This window comes from Papio anubis, chromosome 2 (assembly GCF_008728515.1).
Source record: "Papio anubis isolate 15944 chromosome 2, Panubis1.0, whole genome shotgun sequence".
Taxonomy (NCBI): domain Eukaryota; kingdom Metazoa; phylum Chordata; class Mammalia; order Primates; family Cercopithecidae; genus Papio; species Papio anubis.
This window is the reverse complement of record NC_044977.1, coordinates 139,684,880-139,703,142: the sequence shown is the minus strand read 5'-3', so window position 1 is coordinate 139,703,142 and position 18,263 is coordinate 139,684,880.

The following is an 18,263-nucleotide window of genomic DNA, read 5'->3' as shown; positions in this document are numbered from 1 at the left end:
AAAGTGTATATCAGATATATTTATGAACACAGTGATACGGTGTCTGGGAATTGCTTCAAAACAATCCAGTGAAGAGAATAATCAAAGATGTGGAGGTATAGAGGAAACATAATTGTTTCTGAGTTGTTAACTCTATAGCTTGTTGATGGTATGAGGAGGGTCCATTACACTAACCTCTCTGCAAGAGTATGTGTTTGAAATTTTTTAGAAGTGCTTTTTAAAAGTATGAAGATTAGCGGTTTCTTCTATTAGGGCCAGATGAAGTGTTGGCTTGCATGTAGAGATCTCATCACATAAAAAGTATGTATCTTTGACTAAAATAATCCTCTATAAAATGAGAAGCTATGCTTTGAGAGGTATGAGAAAACTGAGATGATTTAGGGAACAGAAAATTCAGAACTCCAATCTCATGCTTAGTCCAAGGATGTGCAGCATAGTGTGTTCTGGCTGGCAGATATACCCAGAATACTTAAATTCTGTCTTTCTCTCTCTCTCCCTCCCTCCTTCTCTCTCTCTCGCTCTCTCTCCATGCACACCCCCCAGCTTCACCCCCTCTCTCCCACTCCTAGCATAAACTGTTACATTCATGTAATAGAAATGCATGTATAATATCGCATCAACATATATGGTTTTAAATTTTTTTCTTCCAACTTTTATTTTAGTTACAGGGGGTACATGTGCAGGTTTGTTACATTGATTCATCCTATCCATGAGCATAAAATGTTTTTCCATTTGCTGTGTCATCTCTTATTTTTTCAGCGGTGTTTTGTAATTCTGGTTGTAGACATCTTTCACTTCCGCAGTTAGTTGTATTCCTTAGTATTTTAGTCTTTTTATGGTTATTGATGTGTCTCTCAGCTTGAACATTATTGGTACACAAAAAATCTACTGATTTTTGTATATTGACTTTGTATCTTGAAACTTTACTGAAATTGTTTATCAGTTCTGGGAGCCTTTCGACAGAAATTATGGGTTTTTCTACTTACAGAATCATATTGTCTGTGAAGAGAGAAAGTTTGATTTTCTTTCTTCTTATTTAGATGCCTATTATTTCTTTCTCTTGCCTTATTGCTCTGGCGAGGACTTCCAGAATGTGCTGAATAGGAGTCGTGAGAGAGGGCATCCTTGTCTTGTTTCAATTCTCAAAAACAAGGCTTTCAGATTTTGCTCATTCAATATGTCAGCATACATGGTTTTAGATAGCAGAATTGTATTGTATTCTCATTGGATTTACAAGTGCCCTAAATTTATACATTGTGGACCCTTAAGTAATTAATATAGAATTCATATACATTTTACAATAATTAAGGCAGGGTGCGGTGGCTCATGCCCGTAATCACAGCACTTTGGGAGGCCGAGGTGGGTGGATCACGAGGTCAGGAGATCAAGACCATCCTGGCTAACACGGTGAAATCCCGTCTTTACTAAAAATACAAAAAATTAGCAGGCGTGGTGGTGGGCGCCTGTAGTCCCAGCTACTCAGGAGGCTGAGGCAGGAGAATGGCGTGAACCTGGGAGGCAGAGCTTGCTGGGAGCCGAGATCATGCCCCTGCACTCCAGCCTGGGCCACAGAGCAAGACTCCGTGTCAAAAAAATATAAAAATAAATAAAATAAAATAATAATTAAAGAGCACCTTTCTAACAATAATTATGTGAGTAGTGTTATATGAAAGAAGAAGAATTTAATTGGGTGTCAGTACACTAGGATTTTAAGCTTGGTTTCAAATTCTGCTACCTGCACAACTATGCCTACTTCACTCAAACCTGCATAACTATGACTACTTCACTCAAACTATGACTACTTCACTCTCTGAGCCTCAGTTTCTTCAACTGTCAAGTGGATACCTTATTTTAAATGTTGCTTTAAGGAGTACATGCAAGAGAGTGGGAAGAAATATTTTGTGTACCTACAATGTGCTAAGTATTTTAACATTTTTTAAAAAATTAAATCTTCACAGGTATTTTGGCGGGGTGCAGTGGCTCAGGACTATAATTCCAGCACTGTAATCCCAGCACTTTGGGAGGCCAAGGTGGGTGGATCATTTGCAACCAGGAGTTCAAGACCAGGCTGGCCAACATGGCAAACCCCATCTCTACTAAAAATTAAATAAATAAATAAATAAATAAATAAATAAATAAATAATCTGGGCAAGGCCTGTTATCCCACCTACTCAGAAAGCCAAGGCATGAAAATCGCTTGAACTCATGAGGTAGAGGTTGAAGTGAGCCAGATTGTGCCACTGCACTCCAGCCTGAGGGACAAAGTAAGACTCTGTCTCAAAAAAAAAAAAAAAGAAAAAAGAAAAAAAGGAAAAAATAAACCATCTTCACATGTATATTGTCCTCTTTGAAAATTAACAAAATTAGGGTTCAGGGACATTAAATAATAAGATAGCATGGGTATACAGAGTGAGCAAATAGTACATAGTCGATGCCTACTAAAGACTTGTTCTTGTCGTATTGTCCCAGTTCTCTGTTTATAATGTGTATTCAAAACTGCTTTAGAGTAAATGAATTTTAACAGCCAAACCTAAAGAATTTTATAACAGGTCTTTCATCAGGTAATATTCTTCTGATGCCTTTTGCTCTTTGTAGATTCTCTTCTTTCAGTGGTTTCTAATATTACTTTGTAACAAAACTATGAACTGACCACATAAAAAGTTAAATTTTCATTCCTTAAAGAACAAAAAGTAGATCTACCATTTGATTCAGCAATCCCACTACTGGGTATCTACCCAAAGGAAAAGAAGTTGTTATATAAAAAAGACACATGTACATGTATGTTTATTGTAGCACGATTCACAATTACAAAGATATAGAAGCAACCTAAGTGTCCATGGACAAATAAGTGGATTTTTGAAATGTGATATATGTACAACAGAGAATATTACTCAGCCATAAAAAGGAATGATACAATTTCTTTTGCAGCAACTTGGATGGACCTGAAGGCCATTATTCTAAGTGAAGTAACTCAGAAATATAAAATCAAATACTGTATGTTCTCACTTATAAGTGGGAGCAAAGCCATGAGTACACAAAGGCATACAGTGTGACACAATGGACTTTGGAAACTCAAAAGGGGGAGGTTGGGAGGGACATGGGGATTTAAAAAACTGTACATTGGGTACAACATACACCACTCAGGTAACTGGTGCTCTATAATCTCAGAATTCACCATTATATAATTCATTCGTGTAACCACAGACCACTTGTACTCCCAAAAACTATTGAAATATGAAACTATATTTTAAAAATAAAGTTAGGAAAAGGCATCCGAAGCAAGATGGCTGAATAGGAACAGCTTCAGCCTCCAGCTCCCACCCAGTACGAGCGACACAGAAGATGGGTGATTTCTGCATTTTCAACTGAGGTACCGGGTTCATCACACTGGGGAGTGCCAGACAATCGGTGCTGGTCAGCTGGTGCAGCCTGACCAGCAAGAGTTGAAGCAGGGCGAGGCTTCGCCTCACCTGGGAAGCACAAGAGGGAAGGGAATCCCTGTAGAAACTGAGACACACAACACCTGGAAAATCAGGTAACTCCCATCCTAATACTGTGCTTTACTAAGGGTCTCAGCAAATGGCACACCAGGAGATTATACACCACACCTGGTCGGGAGGGTACCACACACACGGAGCCTCCCTCATTGTTAGCACAGCAGTTTGAGATCTAACTGCAAGGCAGCAGTGAGGCTGGGGGAGGGGCACACCCAATTGCTGAGACTTAAGTAGGTAAACAAAACCTCCTGGAAGCACGAACTGGGTGGAGCCCACTGCAGCTCAAGGAGGCCTGCCTGTCTCTGTAGACTCCACCTCTGGAGACAGGGCAGAGCTCAACAAAAAGCAGCAGAAACCTCTGCAGATGTTAATGACCCTGTCTGACAGCTTTGAAGAGAGCAGTGGATCTCCCAGCACAGAGGTTGAGATCTGAGAAGGGACAGACTGCCTGCTCAAGTGGGTCCCTGACCCCTGAGTAGCCTAAGTGGGGGACATCCCCCACTAGGTGCAGACCAACACCTCACACCTCACATGGTGGGGTATACCCCTGAGACAAAGCTTCCAGACAAGAATCAGATAGCAGCACTCACTGTTCAGCAATATTCTATCTTCTGCAGCTTCCACTGCTGATACCCAGGCAAACAGGGTCTGGAGTGGACCTCAAGCAATCTCCAACAGACCTACAGCTGAGGATCCTGACTGTTAGAACGAAAACTAACAAACAGAAGGACACCCACACCAAAACCCCATCAGTACGTCACCAGCATCAAAGACCAAAGGCAGATGAAACCACAAAGATGGGGAAAAAGAAAAGCTGGAAATTCAAAAAATCAGAGCACATCTCCCCCTCCAAAGGAACGCAGCTCATCGCCAGCAATGGATCAAAGCTGGACAGAGAATGACTTTGACGAGTTGAGAGAAGAAGGCTTCAGTCGATCAAACTTCTCAGAGCTAAAGGAGGAATTATGTACCCAGGGCAAAGAAACTAAAAATCTTGAAAAAATAATGGAAGAATGGATAACTAGAATAATCAATGCAGAGAAGGCCATAAACGAACTGATAGAGATAAAAACCATGACACAAGAATTATGTGACAAATGTACAAGCTTCAGTAACCAACTTGATCAACTGGAAGAAAGAGTATCAATGATTGAAGATCAAATGAATGAAATGAAGTGAGAAGAGAAGTCTAGAGAAAAAAAAAGGAAAAAGAAATGAACAAAGCCTCCAAGAAGTATGGGATTATGTGAAAAGACCAAATCTACGTCTGATTGGTGTGCCTGAAAGTGAGGGGGAAAATGGAACCAAGTTGGAAAACACTCTTCAGGATATCATCCAGGAGAACTTCCCCAACCTAGTAAGGCAGGCCAACATTCAAATTCAGGAAATACAAAGAATGCCACAAAGATTCTCCTTGAGAAGAGCAACTCCAAGACACATAATTGTCAGATTCACCAAAGTGGAAATGAAGGAAAAAATGTTAAGGGCAGTCAGAGAGAAAGGTCGGGTTACCCACAAAGGGAAGCCCATCAGACTAACAGCAGATCTCTCGGCAGAAACTCTCCAAGTCAGAGGAGAGTGGTGGCCAATATTCAACATTCTTAAAGGAAAGAATTTTCAACCCAGAATTTCAAATCCAGCCAAACTAAGTTTCATCAGTGAGGGAGAAATAAAATCCTTTACAGAAAATCAAATGCTTAGAGATTTTGTCACCACCAGGCCTGCCCTAGAAGAGATCCTGAAGGAAGCACTAAACATGGAAAGGAACAACTGGTACCAGCCATTGCAAAAACATGCCAAAATGTAAAGACCATCAATGCTAGGAAGAAACTACATCAACTAACAAGCAAAATAACCAGCTAATATCACAATGACAAGATCAAGTTCACACATAACAATATTAACCTTAAATGTAAATGGACTAAATGGTTCAATTAAAAGACACAGACTGGCAAATTGGATAAAGAGTCAAGACCTGTCAGTTTGCTGTATTCAGGAGACATGCAGAGACACACATAGGCTCAAAATAAAGGGATGGAGGAAGATCTACCAAGGAAACGGAGAACAAAAAAAAAAGCAGGGGTTGCAATCCTAGTCTCTGATGAAACAGATTTTAAACCATCAAAGATAAAAAGAGACAAAGAAGGCCATTACATAATGGTAAAGGGATCAATTCAACAGGAAGAGCTAACTATCCTAAATATATATGTGCCCAGTACAGGAGCACACAGATTCATAAAGCAAGTCCTTAGAGACTTACAAAGAGAGTTAGACTTCCATACAATAATAATGGGAGACTTCAACACCCCACTGTCAACATTAGACAGATCAACCAGACAGAAAGTTAACAAGGATATCCAGGAATTGAGCTCAACTCTGCACCAAGTGGACCTAATGGACATCTACAGAACTCTCCACTCCAAATCAACAGAATATACATTCTTCTCAGCACCACGTCACACTTATTTGAAAATTGACCACATAGTTGGAGGTAAAGCACTCCTCAACAAATGTAAAAGAACAGAAATTATAACAAACTGTCTCTCAGACCACAGTGCAATCAAACTAGAACTCAGGACTAAGAAAATCAATCAAAACCACTCAACTACATGGAAACTGAACAACCTGCTCCTGAATGACTACTGGGTACAAAACGAAATGAAGGCAGAAATAAAGATGTTCTTTGAAACCAATGAGAACAAAGATACAACATACCAGAATCTCTGGGACACATTTAAAGCAGTGTGTAGAGGGAAATTTATAGTACTAAATGTCCACAAGAGAAAGTAAGAAAGATCTAAAATTGACACCCTAACAGCACAATTAAAAGATCTAGAGAAGGAAGAGCAAACACATTCAAAAGCTAGCAGAAGGCAAGATATAACTAAGATCAGAGCAGAACTGATGGAGATAGAGACACAAAAAAACCCTCCAAAAAAATCAATGAATCCAGGAGCTGGTTTTTTGAAAACATCAACAAAATTGATAGACCGCTAGCAAGACTAATAAAGAAGAAAAGAGATAAGAATCAAATAGATGCAATAAAAAATGATAAAAGGGATATTACCACTGACCCCACAGAAATACAAACTACCATCAGAGAACACCTCTACGCAAATAAACTAGAAAACCGAGAAGAAATGGATAATTTCCTGGACACTTACACTCTCCCAAGATTAAACCAGGAAGAAGTTGAATCCCTGAATAGACCAATAGCAGGTTCTCAAATTGAGGCAATAATTAATAGCCTACCAACCAAAGAAAGTCCAGGACCAGATGGATTCACAGCTGAATTCTACCGGAGGGAGGTACAAGGAGGAGCTGGTACCATTCCTTCTGAATCTATTCCAATCAATAGAAAAAGAGGGAATCCTCCCTAACTCATTTTATGAGGCCAACATCATCCTGATACCAAAGCCTGGCAGAGACACAACAAAAAAAGAGAATTTTAGAACAATATCCCTGATGAACATTGATGTGAAAATCCTCGATACCATACTGGCAAACCAAATCCAGCAGCACATCAAAAACTTTATCCATCATGATCAACTGGGCTTCATCCCTGGGATGCAATGCTGGTTCAACATACACAAATCAATAAACATAATCCAGCATATGAGCAGAACCAAAGACAAAAACCACATGATAATCTCAATAGATGCAGAAAAGGCCTTTGACAAAATTCAACAGCCCTTCATGCTAAACACTCTCAATAAATTCAGTATTGATGGAACGTATCTCAAACTAATAAGAGCTATTTATGACAAATCCACAGCCAATATCATACTGAATGGGCAAAAACTGGAAGCATTCCCTTTGAAAACTGGCACAAGACAAGGATGCCCTCTCTCACCACTCCTATTCAACATAGTGTTGGAAGTTCCGGCTAGGGCAATCAGGCAAGAGAAAGAAATAAAGGGTATTCAGTTAGGAAAAGAAGAAGTCAGATTGTCCCTCTTTGCAGATGACATGATTGTATATTTAGAAAATCCCATCGTCTCAGCTCAAAATCTCGTTAAGCTGAGAAGCAACTTCAGTAAAGTCTCAGGATACAAAATCAATGTGCAAAACTCACAAGCATTCTTATACACCAGTAGCAGACAAACACAGAGCCAAATCATGAATGAACTTCCATTCACAATTGCTTCAAACAAAATGAAATACCTAGGAATCCAACTTACAAGGGATGAAAGGACCTCTTCAAGGAGAACTAAAAACCACTGCTCAGTGAAACAAAAGAGAACACAAACAAATGGAAGAACATGCCATGCTCATGGATAGGAAGAATCATATCATGAAAATGACCATACTGCCCAAGGTAATTTATAGATTCAATGCCATCCCCATCAACCTACCAATGAATTTCTTCACAGAATTGGAAAAAACTGCTTCAAAGTTCATATGGAACCAAAAAAGAGCCCTCATAGCCAAGACAATCCTCAGTCAAAAGAACAAAGCTGGAGGCATCATGCTACCTGACTTCAAACTGTACTACAAGGCCACAGTAACCAAAATAGCATGGTACTGGTACCAAAACAGAGATATAGACCAATGGAACAGAACAGAGTCCTCAGAAATAATACCACACATCTACAGCCATCTGATCTTTGACAAACCTGAGAGAAACAAGAAATGGGGAAAGGATTCCCTATTTAATAAATGGTGCTGGGAAAATTGGCTAGCCATAAGTAGAAAGCTGAAACTGGATCCTTTCCTTACTCCTTATACGAAAATTAATTCAAGATGGATTAGAGATTTCAATGTTAGACCTAAAACCTTTCAAACCCTAGAAGAAAACCTAGGTAATACCATTCAGGACATAGGCATGGGCAAGGACTTCACATCTAAAACACCAAAAGCAATGTCAACAAAAGCCAAAATTGACAAATGGGATCTAATTAAACTAAAGAGCTTCTGCACAGCAAAAGAAACTACCATCAGAGTGAACAGGCAACCTCAGAATGGGAGAAAATTGTTGCAATCTACTCATCTGACAAAGGGCTAATATCCAGAACCTATAAAGAACTCAATCAAATTTACAAGAAAAAAACAAACAACCCCATCAAAAAGTGGGCAAAGGATATGAGCAGACATTTCTCAAAAGAAGACACGTATACAGCCAACAGGCACATGAAAAAATGCTCGTCGTCACTGGCCATCAGAGAAATGCAAATCAAAACCACAATGAGATAGCATCTCACACCAGTTAGAATGGCAATCATTAAAAAGTCAGGAAACAACAGGTGCTGGAGAGGATGTGGAGAAATAGGAACACTTTTACACTGTTGGTTGGACTGTAAACTGGTTCAACTATTGTGGAAAACTGTATGGCGATTCCTCAAGGATCTAGAACAAGAAATACCATTTGACCCAGCCATTCCATTACTGGGTATATACCCAAAGGATTATAAATCTTGCTTCTATAAAAACACATGCACACGTATGTTTATTGCAGCACTATTCACAATAGCAAGGACTTCGAATCAACCCAAATGTCCATCAGTGACAGATTGGATTAAGAAAATGTGGCACATATACACCATGGAATACTATGCAGCCATAAAAACGGATGAGTTCGTGTCCTTCGTAGGGACATGGATGCAGCTGGAAACCATCATTCTCAGCAAACTATCGCAAGAACAGAAAAGCAAACACCACATGTTCTCACTCATAGGTGGGAATTGAACAATGAGATCACTTGGACTCTGGAAGGCGAACATCACACACCGGGGCCTATTATGGGGATGGGGGAGGGTGGAAGGATGGCATTGGGAGTTATACTTGATGTAAATGACGAGTTGATGGGTGCAGCACACCAACATGGCACAAGTATACATATGTAACAAACCTGCACGTTGTGCACATGTACCCTAGAACTTAAAGTATAATTTTTTTTTAAAAAAGTCGCACACACACAAAAAAAGTTAAATTCTCGTAGGAAAATTTAAATATAGATTTTACAATTATATATAATAGAAGTGAATATTGAAGACAAGTAGAAAAATTAATATACATGATTGACAATGTTATTTGTAAAATAAATAAGTTAAGGAATAAATCTTTACTGAATATACAAATAAACAGTCTGTGATGTCTCTGTGTCTTGACTATATACACCTTTATTAAAAATAAATAGCTTATTTTCCAGAGTCAAACTTCTTTTTAAAGAATAAAAGTTTATGATTCATATAGTCTGCCTTTGTAAAATTTAGGAGGTCTTCATGCTCGGGAATTTTAGTTGGAAATGTGACATGAATTTTTTTGAGTGAAATATCCATCGGAATGTGACAATTCACATTTAATATCTATTTATTTACATTTGATGCCCCAATTTATGTAGAGTCTGGTCTTTATTGGGAGTTCTGGAGGTTTTGGCTTTAAGAATGACTTTGTTTGCAAGCTGGACGTCATATTATAGAGGCCAAAATAAATGAAATTATTCCCCAGGACTTTTGGAAATCACTAAAAATTTAAGGATGCTTTTCCTTGTGTTTATGAAATCATAAAGATGAAAATGATAAAAATAAAATTTTACATACTTCAGATTTTTCAAAAGGTTTTTCTGCTTTACTTTACTCAATCTTGGAACTTAAAACTTTTAAAGAACTTACACACATACACCATAACAAGGAATAATACATAAATAAGGATAAATATGTTCAATAGAGGTTCATGTTTACTTGAACATTTCCTAGATCAGTTTTGACTTCAGATATTTTCTTCTTCTGACTTTATACATGGATTCATTTGTATACAGATTCCGCCTATTTGTTCAGTTATCAGTCTGCTCTCACCAGTGTATATCCTCTGCTAACCTCTCTTTTTTTTTTTTTCTTTCTTTTTTTTTTTTTTTTTTTTGATACTGAATTTCACTCTGTCGCCCAGGCTGGAGTGCAGTGGTGCAATCTCGGCTCACTACAACCTCTACCTCCTGGGTTCAAGCAATCCCCTGCCTCAGCCTCCCGAGTAGCTGGGATTATAGGCACCCCAGCCACTGCACCTGGCTAATTTTTGTATTTTTAGTAGAGATGGAGTTTCACCATCTTGGCCAGGCTGGTCTTGAACTCCTGACCTCGTGATCCACCTGCCTCGGCCTCCTAAAGTGCTGGGATTACAGGCATGAGCCACTGTACCCAGCCATCCTCTGTTAACCTCTCTATGTCCCTTGACTTAAGTACTGATGCAAGTTATTCTACTTCATCAGGCAAAGCATCTCAAATGGATTTTTGCAAAAGATTTAGGGGGAAAATGACCTTGAAACTGAATATCAGACATCACTTCTAAATTTTCTCTTCTATGAATCTTGATTTGTAATTTAAAAAATATGAACACTGTGATGAGTGAGTAAACCCAACCAGGGAGAAAAGGGGATATATGAAATGAAAGCTGTGAGAGCTCTGACTTCGTTAGGGAAAGGAGCAATGTAATTTAAAGATACAATATAAATAATACTACAGATGATCAATGTGCCATTTATCCATAAATTATATGTTTCTTATTCCTCCCATGCCCTAAGTCTAGTCTTTTCTATAATGCTAATAATAGGGTTGCACTATTACATAATATTTAGGATAAAGACAAAATGTAATTACTTGTTATCCTATTCCACTAGTCCTCTTCCTTTTCTTCATCTTCCTCCTTTTTCTTATCCTCCTTTTCTTTCCAAAACAGTTCAAGTTTAAAGCCATTCTATGTCGCTGGTAAAGACAGGTGCCTGCAGAGGTCAGGGGAGGAGTTCCCTGCATAAAAGTGTTCTGGTGCTTATGTAGAGGAACGGAAAGAGGAACATTCTTCTGTGAGAAGAGCCAAGCATAAGGTATCACAACCCAAGAATGTGAAAGATGATTCCACATTGAAAAACAGTCTGGGATGAGAGTTCTATCAAGGTGAAGAAGGCAGCTTTTAAAATTTATTGTTATTTCTAGAAATTTACAGGGTACAAGTGCAATTTTGTTACCTGCATAGTGGTCAAGTCAGGGAAGTTTTTTTTTTTTTTTTAATGCAAAGCACAATAATTATTGACTGCATTTGAAAAATGCTCTATGCTCTAAAATATGTTCTTCAAAATTGTGAAGAGAATTTTTATCTAGAATATAAAAAGCACTGCTTACTACTTAATAAAAAGAAGATAAACCCAAATTAGCAATAAGAAAAAAAGTGAACAGCCCCCTCACCAAAAAACATATGTGGCTAATAAATGAGCACATGCAAAGATGCTCAGCATGATTGTCATTAAGAAAATACAAATTAAAACCACAATGAGATACTCCTCACTACACACTCACCAGAAAGGTGAAAATTTCAGACTGATCATATTCAAGTATCATTGAGAATGTGGAGCATTGAAAACTCTTATACACTTCTGATGGGAATGAAAAATGGCACACTTTGGAAATGAGTTTGGCACATTTTAAAAGTTAATAGGACCCAGTCATTTCACTCCTAGGTATTCACCCAAGAAAAATGGAAGGATATGTCTATACAAAGACTTGTACACAAATGTTCATAGCGGCTTTATTTGTAACAGGCTAAAACTGGCAACAACTTGAATATCCATCAGCAAGTGGATTGATAAATAATACTGTAGCCATATAATGGAGTATTGCTCAACAGTAAAAATAATGAACTATTAATATATGCAACAAAATGGATACATCTCAAAATTATTATGGTGAGTGAAAGATACTAGACACAAAAAATATACATATTGTATAATCCCATTCATATGAAATTCTAGAAAATACAAACTAATATCATAGGATGCAATGAGTACACAAAATCACTTCAGTGATGTTTCTACTAGAGATGCATAGTCTGAATCCAATCATGAGAAGCTACCAAACCCAAATTGAGAAAAATTCTATAAAACAATTGCCTGTAATCTTCAAAAGTTCCATGAAAAGCCAGGGAACTGTTCAAAGAATGTAAAGAAACATGACATTGAGTGCAAAAACAGACATTCTAAGCCGGGCGCGGTGGCTCAAGCCTGTAATCCCAGCACTTTGGGAGGCCGAGGCGGGTGGATCACAAGGTCAGGAGATCGAGACTATCCTGGCTAACATGGTGAAACCCCGTCTCTACTAAAAAATACAAAAAACTAGCCGGGCGCGGTAGCGGGCGCCTTTAGTCCCAGCTACTTGGGAGGCTGAGGCGGGAGAATGGCGTGAACCCGGGGGGCGGAGCTTGCAGTGAGCCGAGATCGCGCCACTGCACTCTAGCCTGGGAGACACAGTGAGACTCCGTCTCAAAAAAAAAAAAAAAAAAACAGACATTCTACTGGATATGTTTGCTATAAAGGCATGATTGGGACAATTAGGAAGTTGAATGGGATGTGAGGATTAGATTAGACTGAACTAATTGTTCAGTCTTTATTGGAACTATTGATAATTCTTGAATGACATCTGATTCAATTGTAGTAAGGTATCAAAATATACTGCCTGATTTTATTTATGTCATAGATATATTTAAAGACTAGTCCAGTTTGAAGAAAATGCTAAAATATTAGGGGAAGGATTGGGCATCAGGTTGGCAACCTATTCTCAAATGCCCTAGGAAAAATGAAATTGTTCTTTGTACCACAATGGCTAATTTTTTCTAAATTTGAATTGATAGATAGATATTATTATTGTTTGTTATGTCAGCCCATCCCAATAATGTTATTCCTATAGAGTATTTAGAGTCCTTTTATATAATAATTTTTAGATTCCTTTAATAAAAATCTCAGATTTATGCTCCCACTTGCTCCTCTCTAAGATTGTATCTACATATGTAGAAGTAGGAAGGCTTAGGTAGGACAACCACCAAATTAATAATTGTGTGTAGACAACAGACATAACTCAGGGCTATCCTGGGAAAACCAGGAGGGATGGTCAATTTAGACTTGTAATGTTGGGAATTAGACATTCTCAGTTTCATTCCAGATCCTCACCATCTTTTGTACTCAACATCAATGACACTCTTGTGTGGCTTGCCCTGTTGGCAGTAACAACCTGGGCAATCCATGATCTGATCTCTCTGAGTCCTGTCGGGTTCTTGTTGTTTCGCCTCTACTTGGCACCTGTCCTACTTCGGCATTCACAGGTACTAAAGAAATCTCTGAGATCTTGTTGGCTGCAACTCTCATTTGGACCAGACCCACAAGGTTCTTTTAGAAACTCTGCAGCCCTGTCAAGCTCCCCAGCCAGAAGTCCTACAACCTAGGGTTCCTGCCTGTGCCATAAGCAAACATGGCGTGGCTCCAGAAAGCTAAATGCTGGGCCTTTCTCTCTTTTCTTCCTTTCCTAACATCTCTGGACCTTTTTGTTACATTATCTAACACACATTCTCTTTTTTTGGACTTCAACCTCATGACTAAAACTTAATATCATATGTGGGTACCTTCTCAGAGCTAAGGGAGAAGATATAAAATCTGATTATTAGACATGACCTATGATATTGTTAAATATGAATGAAAAGAATTTGGAAATTACTTACTGTCTCTTAAAAACCCATCTTTTAAGCCCTTTGTAATGCTGCAAAATTCCATTTTAAATGCCAGATGTTGAATGTTAGCCCTTGGTTTCTTATGACAATCTTTCTGTAACAGTTCCAATATGACTCTTTCTTGGGGCAGGCTTGAGAAAAAGTCATTGTAGAAAGACAAAAGAAAAAGAATACAATAATATTTTTCTAATGTTACATAATACATTTACATCAAATGCTAAAGTCTTGTTTCATGTAAATATTGTAAGTCCAGTGACTTTTCTTAAATTTCTGAGGATCCTGGAGGTATTTGAGGGGTAGATAGAACCTTCTGATATTTATCTCATGCCACTGAGTACACACTTCCGGTACCGGGTTAATTATCCATCTCCTCTTAATTTCTTGCCTTTTAAAAGCTGTTATTTCTCTGCAATCCACTTCAACCAGGGGCCCTGAAAATTCTCCAACATTCTGCACAACATTGCATAAGGTTGTTGTGGGTAATAGACTTTCTGAACTTTCAAAGTGAAAAACTTTTAGGTTGAATAAAAGCATCCCTGTTTCTACACTTTGCTGTTCCTGCATATTGTGTCCAGTCATCATTCCTCTCCTTAGGAAATGCTCAGTACCTGTTGGGAAATGCTCAGTCCTTTAAATGTCAATCCCAGCATCCAAGAATTCAAAACCTTTTTTTAAATTTAGATGGGATGCTTGTTTGTTATTCAAAGCAATTCCCTCCCTTTTTTTGCCTCAAAATCTCCCAATCATAAAGGCTCTTTGGCCTTTTCTTACATCCCCAAAATGGCTCATTAAGTTCTCCTCACCCCCACAAGATGTACAAATCTCTCTCTGGATGAACTCTGCTGGAGGTCTGCAACAGAGAAGCCCAAAGCTATAATCTAGCCTAGAGACATACTTTGCTGGTGTGCAGAATTTACTTGTTTTCTATTCCTGTCTCATGTGTTTTGGAAGCAGATAGTTTATATTCTAGTTTTATGGGTCCACAGATGAAGAGAAATTTTATCATAATATGGATCATAATGAATCTCATTCATATCTGATTTAAATAAATAATTTAGATTATAATATTTGGGGGTTTTGAGCTGAAAGATTTAGATGAGAGTTTGAACTTGAGCTGATGCTATAGTAAGTTGACACTTTGGGGGATGTCAGGATGGGGTGCGTGTATTTTCCATGTGAGATGGATATTAGCCTTTGGGGTCTATGGTGGACTATGGTAGGCCAAAAAAGCACCGGTCTGCCCCCACCAAAATAAGATATTTACTTAAAATCCTTGGAAAGCCATTTTTAAAAAAAGAAATAATGTCTTTTGCAGCAAAAGGGATGGAACTGAAGGCCATTATCCTAAGTGAAATAATGCAGACACAGAAAATCAATACCACTTGTTCTCGCTTGTAAGGAGGAGCTAAACAATGGGTACACATGGACGCACAGAGTGGAATAATAGACACTAGAGACTCCAGAGGGGAACGAGGGGTAAAAATTTACCTGTTGAGTACAATGTTTATTATTCAGGTGATGGGTTCACTGAAAGCCCACACTTCCCCACAGTGCAATATATCCATTTAAGAAATCTACACTTGGGCCGGGCGCGGTGGCTCATGCCTGTAATCCCTGCACTTTGGGAGGCCAAGGCAGGTGGATCACCTAAAGTCAGGAGTTCAAGACCAGCATGGCCAACACGATGAAAACCTGTCTCTACTAAAAATACAAAAAATTAGCCAGGCATGGTGGCGGGCACCTGGAATTCCAGCTGCTGAGGAGGCTGAGGCAGAAAAATCGCTTGAACCTGGGAGGCAGAGGTTACAGTGAGCCAAGATCATCCCACTGCACTCCAGCCTGGACAACAAAAGCAAAAACCCTGTCTCAAAAAAAAAAAAAAAAAAAGAGAGAGAGAGAAATCTACACTTGTACCCCCTAAATACATAAAAATAAAAAAGAGTCATTTCACATGTGATTAAGTTAAAGATCATGAAATGAGTTGATAAACCTGAATTATCTTGGTGGACTCTAGATCTCATGGCAAGTGTCCTTATCAGAGAAAGACAGAGGGACATTTGGGGCATACAGAAGAGGAGAATATATAGACACAAAGCAAGGAACATGATGTGAAACAGACTCAGAGATTGGAATGATGTAGCCACAAGCCCAGGAATGCTGGGACAGCCACCAGGAGTTGAAGAGGCAAGGAAAAGATTGTCTCCTAGAACCCCAGGGGAAGAACAGCCCTGGAAATTTTAGACTTCTAGCCTCCAGAACGGCAAGAGTAAAGTTCTGTGGTTGTAAGCCACCAAGTTTGTGGTAATTTGTTATAGCAGCCTCAGGATATAAATATAGTGTCTGTGTGTGCGTGTGTGTGTGTGTGTGTGTGTGTGTGTGTGTGTGTGTATGTGTGTGGTTTTATTTATTTATTCAGAGACAGGGTCTGGCTCTGTTGCTCAGGCCGAAGTGCAACAGTACAATCATAATGCCTTATTCTCCATGGGAGCTGTGCCCACTCAATTGCCAGCAGCTACAATATAGCTAGCTACAGGAATATAACTTATCAATATTTGCTTTTGCTTAAAAAATAAAGATTCAAATATGAAAATTGTGTACATTCATTTTTATAAAAAGACTGATATAAAAACTGAATATTGGAGGAAATATCATTATAATATTCTTTGAGGAGAGTGAAAATAATTATTTGAAAATAAATTATCCTGAACTTCATTAGATTATACACAAGATAAAAGCATCTCACATAAAATATCTCTTAAATATAAAAATGGTTGCACTTATACAGATAGCCAAAAATTCATTTTCTATGGTCATGTGTATCCTAGTGTATTATTGGAGACTTGGGGACATTTGGAGGACTTAACAGATTATTCATTCATTCATTCTTCATTCACCTCTCATTCAGTGATTACTGACAAAAGGCACTGCTCAAGGCCATGGATTTACGTGGTGAGCAAAACTAACAACGTCTGTACCCCAAAGCACCTATATTCTGGTAGAGGAGTCAGACAAGAAATAGATAAATATATCAAAATAGTGATATATGTAATTATGAAAAATAAAGCAGGATGACCAATGTATAGACAGGGGATACCATTTTTAGTCAACACTTTTAATTACCCTCAATGTCCATTTCCCTGAATGTTAGCAGGGAATGGGTAGCAACTGTATTTCTTAGCTTCTTTATAGCTACGATTGGCCATTTCACTGCATCTTAGTCAATAGAACATGAAGAGACATGCTTAATAAAAGTTACTCTTCTTTCTCTTTTCTCCCATGGCCTCCATGGAATGGCAGAGCCTCCACATAGAATGGATCTGTATCCCTGAGAGATGGATTGAAGAAGGTGCCTCCCTGTCATAGATCACCTGTCTATTTCTCGAATGTTATAAGAGAGAGAGAAAAATCCATTTCTTTTTTGAAACTCTCAATATTGGGTTGCTTTTTTGTAATAGCTAAGCCTGTACCTTATCAAACAAATATTTTAATTAACAGAAGTGTGGAAGGGCTTTCTGAGCACAGACCAAATGAACTAAGGAGGCAAAGACTGTGGAGAGGCAGTATGGTACGTTAAGGGCACAGCATCTGTCCTAATTTATGTTGCTTCCAAAACAAGTCCTGACATAGGGACAGGTACTTTTATCAGAGGTGATCCCAGGAAGCACAGATGAAAGAGTGAGGTATGAAAGAGAATAAAAGAGACAAAAGTGTGCCAAAAAGTGGGTTACCCTGGAAAGCAACAGGAGCTCCATCCCATTCGGAGCCCTCTGAAGAACTCTGTAAAGCATACCTCACAATAGTCCTCCTGGAAGATGAGGGACCAGGGTACTTATCCACCATACCCATCCCCCATAGAGAGTTTCCTCTGAGGCATTAAAGATCTGGCAATTCTGAGCTTCCCTGCATGAGAGCTGAGCAAGCCCCTAAACAATAGCGAGATAAAGTTCTCAGACCAACTAGCATAGATATCCAAGTGCCTATGGTGGGAAGTTATAAGCATTCTGGAAATTTACCACCTCCACTGCAGATAAAATCAGAGGTAGGCCAAAGGACAATGTGACAGGACATTAATGATGTCTGATACAATATCTGAAGCCAGACAGCTAAGATTCCTTTGAGAACAAGGACATATTGTTTAACCTCTCTCTGTCTGTTTCCTCTACTTGTGAAGTGAAGATAATTATAGTAACCACCTCCTTATAGACTTTTTTGTTTGTTTGTTTGTTTGTTTGTTTGTTTGTTTTGAGACGGAGTTTTGCTCTGTCGCCCAGGCTGGAGTGCAGT